The sequence below is a fragment of the Mesocricetus auratus genome, unplaced genomic scaffold (genome assembly GCF_017639785.1).
Source record: "Mesocricetus auratus isolate SY011 unplaced genomic scaffold, BCM_Maur_2.0 Super-Scaffold_100026, whole genome shotgun sequence".
NCBI classification, from domain to species: Eukaryota; Metazoa; Chordata; class Mammalia; order Rodentia; family Cricetidae; genus Mesocricetus; species Mesocricetus auratus.
Window position 1 is genome coordinate 5,790,184 of NW_024429207.1, and position 15,746 is coordinate 5,805,929.

Genomic DNA, 15,746 nt, shown 5'->3' on the forward strand with positions numbered 1-15,746 from the left:
CCACATTTATGTTGAGCGTTTCCCACCCGATCAAAGCACATGTACCGAAATACACGGTTTTCTGAGTTGAAAGAAGGCACTCACAAACACTGCTGTGGGAGTTAGAGATGGTGAAGGAAAAGAGGGGTTGAGAGAGAAAAATCTCACAAGAACCCGTAAGAATAGAGTTAGGGTTCTACATAATCTCACGTTCCATCCAGCCCAGCCATCCACTAGTGTCTGTATTATACAAGAGTGAGCCACCATGCAACCTCACACCTTAACACAGCCAACATTTCCCCAAGGAGCCTGCGGCTTGCTTATTTGCATATATTTCCTGAGCATTTTGCACTCTTTTTTTCTATCTTCCTGTCTTGCCCAATGATATAATGACTTCTGAAACGTTGGTTTGCCATCATAGTATGACTGGTTCTCATACTTTTAAACAAGTAGCTTGTTTTTTTTTTTTTTTAAGTTTAAATTTAGTTTAGAAACAAGGTTGCTTCACAAGTCAGTTCCAGGTCCCTCTCCGTTTCCCTCCCCTCCCCCAGGTCCCTCTCCGGTTCCCTCCCCTCCTCCCATGCCCTCCTCCAACTCCCTCATTATCCCCTCATTTCCCCAGGGAGGGTGAGGCCCTCCATGGGGGTGTCCATAGTCTGTCATTTCATCCAGGGCAGGGCCTAGACCTTCCCCCAAGAGTTCAGGGTGAGAGTGCGTCTCTCATTGTTGGATGGGACTCCAAAGTCCATGTGTATACTGTTTTAAGGCACAGAGTTAATTTTGTCTTGGACAATACTAAGATGCGGACAAGACTTCCCCAGTAAAAATAAAACCCTCTTACATATATTTCAAATTCCATAAAAACAGTGCCCCTTGGCTAATGTCATCAGGAAACAGAAAAGGATACATGCATATTTTTTCAGTCACTTCACTGATAAAACTTGACCAAGAATTTGATGTTAGGTTGGAGCAAATCTAGGAAACTAAAATGTGATGACACAGAACACCTGTCATTCATGAGTCTAACGCTTGCCCATGATTCCTTTCTCCTCTGCATTACCAGAGAAGCCATCCTAAATAATGTGAAAGGGTATCCATTTGTCCAGATCAGTTTGCATTCTAAAATAAATTCATTTGATTTCCTGGAGAGAAATTCCCTCTCAAAAGCATGCTGTACTAAATACTGAAATTTCATGAAAAGGGAGTAAGATAGCTTCCGATTTTTAATTCAGTTCAAAAGGGATACAGAACACTTTTGGCTGTGTACCCTTAGTAAGTCAAGGAACGCTCACGTGATCCTTATACCATATACTATAATGCTGAACCTATTTTTTTCTCTCATATTATCTACACAGCTGAAAGACATCATCAGCATACATTTTTCTCCTGTTTTTTGAAAAAGCAGGCAATGCATTGCCATGAACACTACATGAAGTCTTGCTTTTTATTTTCCTAACAGAAATGACTGGTTGGTGCCGTGTTGTGGGAAAAGTAGTAGAAAGGTCCTCTATTGTCAAGGAGAAAACTCAGTTGCACACGTGGCAAAAAGCGTTGGGGAGGCTCATCCCCACCCCAAGCAAGCATTTCATTTTGGCAGAGCAGAGGATACTTAACCAGGTTAAAAATAGCTCACTTAGATTTTCACCTCCTAGGCAGTGCTAACCCAGCACAGGCTGTTGTTAACGACATCGGCGACACCATCTGTGGAAACCGTGGAACCCGAGTTCTTAGGGGACCAAAGAGTACTATTACTCAGCTCCTTGCAAGTCAGGGACTAGCGAAGGAGAAAGTGAGCCCGGCTGGCAGATGGAGGCCTCTCATCTGGATCTTGGTAGAGGATTTGGGGGGAGGGGCGCTCATGAGCAGAAGAGAAAGGAAAATCCACAGTGCAATGTTTGGAGGTACTAGTGCCCAGTCCTCAGCTCCCCGAATTAGAATTCGGCAAAACCATCAATGCGATGCACGGCTAAGTCTTGCTAAGGTCTACCTGTGCAGACTGTGCCCTGATGTGCTAAGTGGGCTGTGTGTGGTCGCCTGATGGAGACCCCGCAGTAAACTCATGCACAGATTGAGACAGTAAGACTGGGAGATGTCACGGCTAGCTCTCCCAGAGTTTCGACTTGCATGGAGGACCATGGCACCTCCAGCCTCTAGTGCCAAAGCTCTGTGTAGGTGCCAAAAGGGAATACAAGTCTAAAAGTTGCCACTTGCTTTATTATAGTACATTTTCTTTGATTCCCCACTAACATGGGATGGTTTGGCTAGGGAGAAGTGAGCACATCCAAGCCACATACAGGATATAAGATTGATCTGGATTTGTGATGGGCATATGGGTATGAGTTCCAGGGAAGCCTTGTGAATTCTCTCTCTCCCTCCCTCCCTCCCTCCCTCCCTCCCTCCCTCCCTCCCTCCCTCCCTCCCTCCCTCCCTCCCTCCCTCTCTCTCTCTCTATGTGTGTGTGTGTGTGTATACTGTGTTCCTTTGACAGCCTGATGGCCTGATGTTGACATCCAGCCAAGTGCTTTTCCAATGGGTGCTAGAATCCGAACTCACGTCCTAATATCCTAGTGCTTGCAGAGCAAGTGAGCCCTGTCCCCAGCCCAGACTTCTCGTCTGGCCTCCTTCTTGCAGCAGGATTGGTAGGTGTAGCAGAGAAGTGAATAAGCAAGCTTGCTATCAAATTATGTTTTTCTTGAGCAAGCATAATGGAAAATTCTCCCAGGCTTTCTTTTGCTTTGAACCTGACAAATGTCAGTTTCTCCTTACTGACTATTATGCTGTGGGATTAATTATTTAATTGACAAAATGTGCTTCCTGCCACAGCTCCTGACATCATACACACAATAAAAATAAAAGATTAACAATATTAACAGTAGCCAGAGATCTTTGAAACAGTTCCAAAGAATCATGCTAATTTAGCTCATCTGCAGAGTTTTAAAACAGGTTGCTCCCTGGGTCTTGCGATCTTGCATCCTCTCTGTCCCTTAAGTGACACAGGAAAATGCCACTTCACCTGCAGGAAGGGATAAACAGAGACCCCGTTGATGCAATTACATGGGGACCGCAAATGGAGAAATGCAAGGTTTTCATTTTTATCAACAGATTTTTTCGGGCCTGTCATCACATTTGATTTTAATAAGATTTTTATGGCTTCACTGATTGGCAGGTGACTCCTGCTAATTACATGTTATATTTAGGTCCCCCGCATCTCTCTCTCTCTCTCTCTCTCTCTCTCTCTCTCTCTCTCTCTCTCTCTCTCTCTCTCTCTCTCTGTCTGTCTCTCTATCTCTGTCTCTCTATCTCTGTCTCTCTCTCTTTCTCTGTCTGTCTAAATCTCCTGGCGCTTTTGTTGACCAATGGAAAAAAACTGCTCTTTCTTCAGCCCTGCTGCTGTCTGTACATGTGAGGGGCTTGGGGGTGACAATGACACATTCTGCATTCTTAGATACTATTTCCTTTCATTCCTCTTGGAAGAGAATTTATCTCATCAGGTCAGAGACACATTTCTTACAAAACAGCTGCCTACCGTCAGTCTACAGTTTGGGAGAAGGGATAAATTAAAAGATCTTTTTCCATGTTAGAGCTCTCTGTGCCATGCATAGGTGCCCCTCGTATTCATGACCAAACAAGAATAGATATCAACCCCAACATGCAATATTGCTTCTCGGTTTGAAATTTGAAATGCACTTTCTCTAAGAATAAGAAACCTTTAGTTCCTCAGAACCACAAGTCTACAAAAAAATCCCCTGCTACCCCGCTACCTCCAAAAATAATTCAAAACCTAAGTGTCTTATATAGTCTTCTGACCAGGTAGTTGTGGCGCATGCCTTTAATCTCAGTACTCGGGAGGCAGAGGCAGGCGGATCTCTTTGAGTTCGAGGCCAGCCTGGTATACAGAGCAGGTATACAGGACAGATTCCAAAACTACACAGAGAAAACCTATCTTAAAAAACCAAATAAATTAATAATAATAGTAACAATAATAATAATAATATAGACTTCTGTGAGTGTCATGAACTTTAGAATTTTAAAACACACAAAAAGTTACTTTGTGTTTTTAGTTTCTAGACCGACCACAGAGAAGAAAGTTATCACTGTCGGCATCATATCTGTGCTGAAGCATCACTGAAATCCAAATGGGAACTACATCTGTAAAGAAGGGGAAAGGGGGAAGGCAGATTGAAGAAAGGCTCTCCGTGGTTGCTAAGCATGACTCACCTCTGGTCTTCGCTAGCTGTGTGGCCTCACCCTCAGAAATGCATCCCTTTTGGGACTTGCTATCTCCTTATTCCTGTCATAATACAGTTCCCAGAACCCCTGCTCCCACAATTGTACATCATTACCTCACCCATGGTTAGCCCAGGTTCAGTTCATGTGTGGTTTGGGGAGTTCTGCTGGTGAGTAGTTAGAAAGAGGAGAGGGAAAGAGAAAGGTTCCTTCTGCGGGCCACCTCCTGAGCTAAGTGTTCCCCAGTGCAGAGCTAGGACCAGTTTACATGGTAGACAAGCACTGTGTCTCTTGGCTACATCCCCCAACCCTACTTCGTCTTTTATGTATAATTCTGCCCCTCGTTAAGGAAGAAACAAAGGAACACTAGAAGAGTGGTCTGGGCTCTCTGTATATGTATGCCCAGGATTCTGCCACAATAGTGACTTGAATGACTCCCCTCCCGCCCTCTTAGCCGACGGAACTGGGTGATGACCACTGATCATCACGCAGATGAGATGAGGAACTATTAGGGCTCTGAAGGACTGAAAGAAGGCAGGTGCTCTTTTATCTGTTCTCTGTGAGAGTTCAGAATGGGCCAAAGCCAGAAAAGAATGCTGCAGGTTCCAGACAGAGCCTGGCCTGCCTCTGAAATGAAACACGTACAGGAATGTCCTCTTACAGGGACACCTGCTTCCTTGTCCCCTTCAAGCTGGAGGGAAGCCTAGGCAGATGCCTGCCTCTTTCCACTCTTGATATTATGTGAATGCCAATTGGGAGATCTACTTCAGGCATTAGAAAGTCCTGATCTTAGGGTGTAGCAGGACTTCCTGTTCTTAGGGTGTAGTGAGGACTTCCTGTTCTTAGGGTGTAGCAAGACTTGCTGTTCTTAGGGTATAGTGAGGACTTGCTGTTCTTAGGGTATAGTGAGGACTTGCTGTTCTTAGGGTGTAGTGAGGACTTGCTGTTCTTAGGGTGTAGTGAGGACTTGCTGTTCTTAGGCTGTAGAAGGACTTGCTGTTCTTAGGGTGTAGTGAGGATTTGCTGTTCTTAGGGTGTAGCAAGACTTGCTGTTCTTAGGGTGTAGAAGGACTTGCTGTTCTTAGGATAGTAGGACTTCCTGTTCTTAGGGTGTAGTGAGGACTTCCTGTTCTTAAGGTGTAGAAGGACTTGCTGTTCTTAGGGTGTAGTGAGGGCTTCCTGTTCTTAGAGTGTAGCAGGACTTGCTGTTCTTAGGGTGTAGAAGGACTTGCTGTTCTTAGGATAGCAGGACTTCCTGTTCTTAGGGTGTAGAAGGACTTGCTGTTCTTAGGGTGTAGTAGGACTTGCTGGGGTTTCTCACAGAGCCCCCAAGAAAACAGCATGCTTAATTACCCAACAAGCAGTGAGCAGTATAGGAGGCAAAGAAACAGAACAGAAGGCTTCCAAGGAAAAGGGACAGCCACGAGAAGAGAAGATGATCTGAAACAAAGTAGAAAAATATGATGACCAAACAGGCATGGACTGCACTTGTAATGGATCTAAGTTCAATTCCCAGCACCCACATTGGCTGGCTTACATCCACCTATAACTCCAACTCCAGGGGTAGGAGTTGATCCCACAACTCTGGCCTCCTTGGGCACCTGAAGTCACATGAACACCCCCCTCACATACACACATATACATAATTACATATAATAAAAACCTGTAACAACAAAATTTACAACCAACAAAAGCAGTGATAATCAGTTACTAGAAGGAAAAAAACCCTGTAATTTATAAACCAAAAAATAAAAGAGGCTGGGGATATATCTCTATAGTAGAACACATGTTTTGACACTAAAATTAAAATAAAAAGGTAGGATAAAATAAATAATTTGTTGAAGAAAGGAGTGTAGTCTAAATTTAAATCCAAATGATTTTTAAATGACAAATAAAATAAATCCCCAAACCAGAAAAATTCAGACACACACACACAATAGGCACACTTACATGATACACATGCAGAGTATACACACAAGCACAGCCAAAAATGCTTTAACTTTAAGAATAAAGATATCGCATACATTTTTTTAGAAAGACAAAGCAAGTTGATTTTCTTCTCACTTACAAAAATAAAATTATATGAATTTCTAATGTGCAAAGTAGAAATTTACAAAGGAGTGAAATAATGTTTACTGGGATAGTAAATGACAACCTAGGATCCTATATAACTAGAAGATAATGTGAAAATGAAGGATGCTTTTTCCCATAATCACTAAATTTGTAACCAAGGCCATTTTAACAAGATGGGTCGAGCAAAGCAGAGCACACACACATATCATGTATGTGTCATGTGCGCTCATATAAAGAAATCAGGATTCAGAACACAGATAAAATGTATATGGTTATGCTTCGATTTGACGAAGAGGTAGATAATATTGGAGAAGTATGGGCAGATGGAATATTATCTGATACTGATATAGAAAGAATCCTCCATTTCAATTTTTTTGAAGTTTTGACACTTTGAATCCATAAAACCACCCGACAACAGAGACCACCAACAGAAAAGGCACATTAGTATGTACAGACATGCCAACAGGGGAGTCACATAGAGGATAAATCCTGGAGTAGAGCCAGGGAGACAGTCTACATTCAACCTAAGCTTCAGAACAGAGTGCAGTGCAGCCTCGGATCTTCTGGGGAAAGATTGTGACTTCTTGACCCAAGTAAATAATAAGTGCTTTCTTGAAAACACAGTGCTTAGCTGCCAATCATAACATTTTTGCTTCCATCATTGTCTCAAATGCCAAGCGGTCATCTCCAAGGTAGCCCATCCTGGGCCCCATTGTTCATATTAGCCAGATGGGGAAGCTCATGCCTATAGTTCCAGCACTTGGGAGGCTGGAGCAAGAGGAACACTGTGCTCTTAAAGCTGAGCAGGGCTTCATGTCATTTGTCTGTCAGCAAAAATGATACACGCTTAGGGTAAGTAAAAGTACAGAGACCGTGTCCATCCACATTGTGGGCCATAGCATTAGAGAAGAGACAGCTACTGAGCCAGGTCAAAGTGTCGGAAGGGGGCAAGATGACAGTGAAAACTCAAATAGTGCTGTCAGAGCAATGGGCAATGTAGAGGGGTCACCAAGATGGACTGGGTCACAGGAGGAGGAGGCTGGGACTAAACGTATTATTCACGGATCTCTGCAAACTCCAGTGGCTGTGGGAAAGTGGTGCCGAAAGTCAACGAGTTCCTGAAAATCACATCTCATCTGAAGGGAAGGAGGGGAAGCCTTAAGAAATAGAGCTTTCTCAGAGAGAAATAATTACTATCTTACATTCATGTAATAATGAAAAACATGTATTTGAATATGAATGTCAGGAAAGGAAGGTGATCATTAGGGGGATGTAAAAGCACAATAGACCCACCTAATTAGCAGGGGGAAAAGGGAATGAATAGCAATATGGCCAAATTAGCAAAAACAGCTCCCAGGAAAAGGAGGAAATAAGGAAAATCATGAATAATCATAAAGCAAGATGGAAGGAATCACGTCTATAACACACATTGTATGAAATATAAATGTTCAGAACTTTGACATAAGCTATTCACGTGGTTCATAAAAGTTATTGGCATTCATAAGGAACATGCTTAAAATGCCTTCTAAAAAGGTTGAAAATAAAGAGACGCCAGGTAAATGCATGCAGTAAACAAAATAAGAGTGGCTTTATTAATATCTATTAAGATAGAAGTTATTATTAAAAATTTTAATAGGAATGGGGGATAGCTCTGAGAAAGAGTACTTATGCATGGCCTATGCAAAACCCGGTGTTTCAAACCCAACCATGCAACAAAGGCTGATTCTTCAACTACATCCATTAAAAGGTGTAGTTAAAGTTTGTAAAGCAAAAAGTATTTAAGAAAAAAACCTTGTTAAAACACACTTATGTTATTTTAAATTGCCCTCTTCAGTTTCAGCCAGATCTAAAAGAAAAAAATAGGAAAGCCAGCTGATAAGCATGGTGGACTATATGAATAACTTTGAACACAGGAAGGTGACCCAGGCAGATCATGAGTTTGAAGACAGTCTGGGCTACAAAGTGCCTGTTGAGACCCTCTCTTTAGCTACAATATGTGTTATGTACAGAAATTATAATGTTGAATAGAAATGATTCAGTTACAGTATTATGTAATGATTTTGGAAACCAGTTAGGCATATGATCAGAAAAATAAAACAAAATATTCAAGAGATTTTATAATCAAAATATGATCACAAAATAGAGTAAAATTAAAAATAAGTGGCAAAAAGATAAACAAAATGATTTTTCTCCCCATGGATTATTATGTTCATTGATTGTGAGAAGCAACAATACAAAATAAAAGTAAAGTTCTATTTATAAATTTATAGAAGATGTTAAATGCCATAGTAATAAGAAAAAATATATTGGCAATGAATATATTTGAAAACTAAGAACCAACAATGACAGAAATTACCACACATCTTAAGAAATAAGTAAACATCAGAAATACACCAAAGGAAATAAGAGTTAGATGGCTAATATAAAACTAGAATTAAAAACAAACTAAAACATTGATTCTTTAAAAAGTCTAGGACTGGGCATAATTGGTACAGCTTTCTTTCTATTAGAGACTAAGGCAGGAAAATCACATTTTTCTCTCAATTTAAAGGGAAGAAAGGGCGGAGGCTAGGTACATAGGTGCACAGTAGAGTACTAGCCTAGAATGTATGATGCTCTGGGTTCAGACTCTGGGAGAACAAAAAAATTAAATAAAGACTCCTGAATACCAAAGTCCATGTTAAGACCTCAGAACAGAAATAAGGAGAGATGATGGAGGTATTGTCTCAACTAAATGAGACTAAGATAGGAGTGTGACAGGCCCAGAGACTTGCTCCTTCTCAGCAATGATAACTAATCCAAAATACTTCAGAATGTGAAGAAAGGCTTGTTGAAAAAAATTAGCCTTGAGTACATTAAACCCAATGCTTAAAAGCTGTCTGGCCGGGTCCTCCTCAAGTGAGGCAACTAGGAGCTGTGTATACTATGATGTTTCGCAGTACTGTGTAAAGTTGTAAATCACTTTCTTCATGTCAGAGCCCACCAATATATAAAGAAAAGAGTCTGGTAGATCAATTATTAACCAAGTGTTTATTAATCTTACAGACAATGGAAGGTTTTTTGGTATTAGCAAATCTGTTAACATAATAAGGTTAATAAATCAAAATAGTAAAACATGATCTTATCAGTAGATGATGGAAAAGTTTTAGATAAAATTTAGAAGACATTCTTTTTAAAAGAAAACATACTAAATAAAAACAAGAAAGAACCCATGAAATACATAAGCACACATACATCATATTTAAGATGACAGGTATATGTATAAATATGTCATATTTAAGATGATATTTGAAATATCTAAACACTATAAATAATAAGATGCCAGGGTCTTCCATTTAAAACCAGTAGTATATAAGTGATTCAACTAATCTCACAATTACTAATTAGAATTACTTTGATATTTTGGTATCTGCAATAAGAGAAGAAAAATGGTAGATATATATTTTGGAAAAAGTTAAATCAGCAATTTTCTTCAATATGTGATTATATGCACACAAAACCATGTGTTGTAGAGTATAAAGATAGAATCTGAAGTGCGTTTTGGTATGTAAATTAATGCAAGATTAACACATAGACAACATAAGTATTATAATATACAAGTGAAAAGTATAGATTTGAGATCCTGATAACATATGTTTGAATCTCAGCCTGTCCATTCATTAGCTGTGTGGCAGTTTTAGCTTAGCCAGACAAAGTTTGCTTGGAATATGCTAAATTTTTCTGTGCTTCAGTTTTCTTTCTTTGTGTTCTGTTTGCTGTGTCTTTGTTTCAAGTTTTATCTTTTCAATTTTGTTTTTAAAAACAACTTTCACTGTATAGTGAAAGACTGGTCTAGAACTCAATCTATGAGCAAAGTTGACCTTGAACTCAGGACTCTTATTTCAGCCTCTACAATGGAGTAATAATATGCTTAAATGATGATTTTTATTTAAAACCATTTTTATATTAATGGGCATTTTCTTACTTGTAGATTTTAAATGTGAGCACAAATATGTGAACCACCTAAAAGAATGTCTGTTGCATATTATCTACCATTATTGTTAAGAGGTCATTTGTTAAGTAATAATTGGCTGAATTTGGAAGCAAAAATTGTGCTGTCATAATGGCAGCTAGTACCAGAGGATACTTTGGAAGAAATATTATGGGAATGACTTTGAGATCTGAATGACTAGGAAGATAGTGATTTGATGATGACAAAATGGCAACCCGAGGAAAAAAAAATCACTTCTCACAAAATGAATAAACAAAAGTGAAAGCTATTGAATGATATCCCAGTGAGTTGGGATTATTTTAAATTCAAGTCAGTGATTTAAAATTCATTTGGAAGAATGCAAGTCTAAACTTAGACCCAAAACATATGTTAAAAGCTGACCAGTGAGGCTGAAGGGTCCTTGTGTATACTGCCCACTATAACATGAAGTACTGTATCACATGTATGTGCTATTGGTACAGATACGAAGAAGCAGCTCAGTGTCATAGAATAACATTTTAGAAATAGATCGTAGTATATAGAGAAACTTAACACAAAACAAAAAAAAAATCTAACTCAGTGGGATTTGATAAATGGTGCTGGCACAACTGGTTATCCATCTGGAAGAATGTAAAATTGGACCCATATCTCTCAACATATTCAAAAATAAATTAAGATGGATTAAAGACAAATGTTGGGGGAAAAGCAGTAAGAATTCTAGAAGTTAATTTGAGAGTCAGGGTAACGCATGGATGGCTTGGGCTGTGGGTAGCAGAAAGCTCCAAACACAGTGGCTGAAACACCTAAAGGAATTATTTTCTCACAAATAATCTGAAAGGCAAATGGTCCAGGGATCAAAGCTGACACCCTGGAGTCAGGATCCTCCCATCATTTTTGCTCGGCCACCCTTAGTATGTGGCTCCTATCCTGTGGATCCCTAAGTGGTTGTTGCATTTCTGTTTTACCGCCGAAGTGGGAATGAATCCAAGGGTGTGTGGCCCCTTCTACACGTTGCATGATTGCTCTTGACTCCCCTGAGACTTCTAGCAGCTCCCTTTTAAGAACTCTGCTACATGACCTCTCTTAACTGCAGGACGAGAAGAAACATGCTATTTTTCTTCTGCAGTTCTTACCAAAGAAGTGGCCGAGAGAAAGTGGTTGTGAATCTGTTTCTGAGACTACATACACAACCCAAAATTAGAGGGGACTTTCGGTGGGGCCAAAATTCTAGGAGGAATAATATGCTTAAATGATGATTTTTATTGAAAACCATTTTCATATAATCTATGATACCCCAAACAAAACCACTATAATAAAGAAAATCTATTTCTAACTTGCATACGTAGAGAAGATACGTATAATAGTGTTCGAGAAGTGACCTGGCATTAAGAGCATTTTTTTTCCAGAGGACCTGGATGCAATTTCACCACTCATGTGGTAGCTCACAACCATCAACTAAAGTTCCTGGGACTCCAGTGCTCTCTTCTGACCTCAGGGGATACCAGACAAGCAAGCATTTCACAGACATACATGCAGGCAAAACTCTCATGCTCATTAAAAATAAATATGAATATTTAAAATTGATGTATTAGTGAGCAACTTTTACAAATTGAGGCAGATGTGGTGGTTTAAAGAAAATGTCCCCCAAAGGGAGTGGTACCATGAGGAGGTGTGGCCTTGGTGGAGGAAGTGTGTCACCATGAGGGCGGGCTTGGAGGTCTCTTGTTCAGGCTTCCTTGAATGTGGCTGCTAGACCACTTCCTGTTGTCCATCTATTAAGATGTTGGACTCTCAGCTCCAGCACCAAGGCCTTCTGCATGCCTCCATGCTCCCCTCCATGATAATGGACTGAACCACTGACCTGTAAGTGAGCCACCACAATTAAATGCTGTCCTTTATAAGAGTTGCCATGGTCATTGTGTCTTTTCACAGCAATGGAAACCCAGGCTAAGACAGATATCAATTTAGTGAATAATTGGCCGAATACATCATTCACAATGAGGAGTTCACATGAAAAGAAAAGTAAGCTGTTTTCCCTCTGATTCTGGGAAAGACAGCGGCTGATTCCATAACTCAGCTCTCAGACTCGCAACCTTCACTGGCCATCATTGTCCTTCTGTGGACTCCTCGGCGACTTACCCAGGGGACATCCTCCCAGTAGGGCCAGAAGACAATTCACAGAAGAGTCTCTGGGAAGAGGAAGAAGTGTCTCCCTGGCTGGAATGAAGACCTCCAGTTTCCAAAGAGGCAGTCTCGAGACTTGGGTGTGGCTGATGGAGTTCTTTCGGTACACATGACTTGTTGAGTGTCGTTTGCCATCCTGGCATCCTCCATGCCATTTTCTCAGGGGAACATGACCAATCCTCACCAACTTCTGCATATAGTATATTCCTAAAGTGAGGACTTACTAAATAGGGAGCTGAAGAAGAAACAGAAAGAAACAATATCAACAAAGAAGCAACTCGCAAATGGAGCTACCTAAAGCTTTATTCAAAGGCTCCTATAAAAGAGTATGAAATGTATATACAGTACATTTTTTACTTACAGAGTCCCAGCAGCAAAGTTGAGATTTTGAGACTCCTTGGGAGCATGAAGAAGCAAAAAGATACTGACACTAGCTGAAGTAGAAGAGTGGGTGGTTGAGGGGAACACCTCCAATTTTAAATCACCCATGGCCAAAGGCAGAAAATAGTCTGCCATGGGAGCCCAGCATGTATGGCGTTCAGTCTGAGGGTACCGGACAAAAACCACCTCCCGAGTCAAGACATAGAGCTAAACATAGCTTTTGTGGCAGGAGCCCAGCCCAAAGATGATACAGTTCAACACACACACACACACACACACACACACACACACACACGCACGCACGCACACACACACACGCACACACACACGCACGCACGCACGCACGCACACACACACACACACGCACGCACACACACACACACGCGCACACACACACACGCACACACACGCACACACATACGCACACACACACACGCACACACACACGCACACACACACACATACACACACACGCACACACACACACACGCGCGCACACACACACACACACACACGCACACACACACATTCCATTCCTCTCCTTCCTACGTCTGTGTGTTTTGTGACAAGGTCTTACACTGTGTAACCCAGGCTGTCTTGGAATTTACTGTGTAGCCCAGGCTGGCCTCAAACACAACAGTTCTCTAGCTTCAAACTCTCTAGTATTGGGATTACAGACATATTCACCAGCAAGAATCGCTTGATTTTTGTTTGTTTGTGTATGTGTGAGCTCTTTATATTTATCTTAAAGATGAAATATAAGCCAGTATCTGATGCTGAAGAAAATTTTAACCCTTTAGATACAAATTCTACCTAAAGTCCTTTTCTCCATTTCCTTCTCTTAAACTTGTATGTTGGTCTCATCGGCGTCTGAAGTTCCATAGCCTGCCATTTCCTGTCGCTACATACTTTCACAGTTGAGAGAGCTTTGCCATTCAGTATGTCTTTCAAATAGGTGAGGAAATATGAGACCCAGATTGTCACATTGCTCACACAGACAATAGCTGGTCAGTTCCAGGAATAAGTGGTATCATTTAAACCATTTTTCTTGTCTTCTCTTTTATATTCATCTCGACTATAAAACAGCATAGAAAGCTAGATGTGCTCTGGAATATATTGGAATAGGCAAAATATCTTAGTTACAAAAGACTAAATATTAAAGAAATCTTTATGAATTAGACTCAACCAAACTTAAATAGTTCTCCTTACATACAACACCTTTAAGCAAATGAGAATCCAAGGTATGGCTTATGAAAAAAGTATTCTGTGTGCATGTAAATATGCATGTTTTCAAAGGGCTAGTATATAGAATACTATAGTATATAGTGTTCATAGAGTAATATATAGTATATATAAAAGTATATACTATATAGTATATAATAAAGAGTGCCTACAGGTCATTTACAGGAAAACTTCTAAAAAATGTTACCTAAAAGTACACATATGTTTAATATATATGAGAGGAAGTATACAGCATCATTAGCCACCAAAGAGATGAAGATTACAGGTTCAATGGGTTACTTTAGCTAAACTGCTAGAATTCCTGGAATTAAAAAGAACAACTCTGGTTGTGGTAGGTATTCAGTGAATCTCATAGTAGGTGGCAGAGGCAAGATGATCAAAAGTTAGCCTAGGATATATAGAACATGTATCCGCAAAACAACAAAACACACATGCACGCGCGCACACACACACACACACACACACACACACACACAAGTCTGGCAAAAAGTCTAGATAGGTTAAAGAGCTTTCTGCCTTGCCTGATAAATGAGAGTTCAATCCCAAGTCCCATATCATGGAGGAGAGAACCAGCAAGTTGTCCCCTGACACATGTGCTGTGGAATGTTTGTGCCTGCACATGCATGCACACAGATAAATAGACATAATGCACTATGACAATTTAGAAAGGGAGATGATTGGCAGTGCCACTTGCGGTTGAATTTGGAACAATGGAGCTTTCATACATTGCTGATGGAAAGCAAAATGTAAATTGGCATACCCCTTTGGAAACTGGCAATTTTTCATTGACAGTTATATAAATGTAACACCTCCCTTCATGATCCAGGAAGTCACCTCCAAGTATTTACTTGAAACAAATGAAAACATGTGTTTGTAGCCACTGTGTTCATAATGGGCCCAGAGGAGGTTCACCAGGTAAATGAATTTAGCAAAGTGTGGGATAGCCATTCAATTAAATGTGACCCAACAGTACCAGAGAATGACATTGACATGTAACCATGTGGAAGGATCTCAGAAACATTCCACTAATCAAAAGGATCCAGAATCTATGTCACATGGCTCCAGTAACATGGCTCAAAGAGCAGGCAGGACTGATCGGTAAGAAGCGGGAGAGTTCCTGTTCATTAGGCTTGGCGGGGCTTGGGAGAACTTGGTGGACTCAGTGCAGAGATGCCACATCTAACTGGAGCTTGTGGTGGCTGCATTTCTTACAGTGCACAAAGTGCCTGCTTTGGCTTGGTGAGTTTTACTGTATATGAAACTTTCTTAAACAGTAATCCCCAAAGCAAACCAAAAGTAGACATGGTCAAACATGGGTAATTGAATGTGGCACATTTGGGGTTTGTAGTTTTTCCTCTCATCCAAGTTCAGCCAGGGTGAGATTCCATTGGAACCATGTGCAGCCACATGGTCTCCACTGAGCTATAACCACAGTCCTCACTTGAAAACAACCTCAGAGCCATTGTACCAGAAGGGAGCAAAAGCATTTTGCACAACATAATAATAATAACACACATGGCATATCCCAGATAATGCTGTAAGAATTAAGAGGTGGTGGCATGCCCATGGAAACTTGCCTTTCAGATATTTCCTCAGTTTCCTAATAGAAAAAAAAGCCTATTAAGCACTTAGAAATTGGTTATGAGTGGGTGAAGGCACTTGACTATTAACAATATTACTAAAATGATAA

At 40.6% G+C, this 15,746-nt stretch overlaps 1 protein-coding gene across 8 annotated transcripts in view; it reads left to right on the forward strand.

The window, feature by feature from the left end:
• The window catches only part of Tenm3 (teneurin transmembrane protein 3), a 1,762,555-nt gene that overhangs the window by 1,326,059 nt on the left and 420,750 nt on the right, over positions 1-15,746 (forward strand). The gene's annotated exons all lie outside the window — the stretch shown is intronic.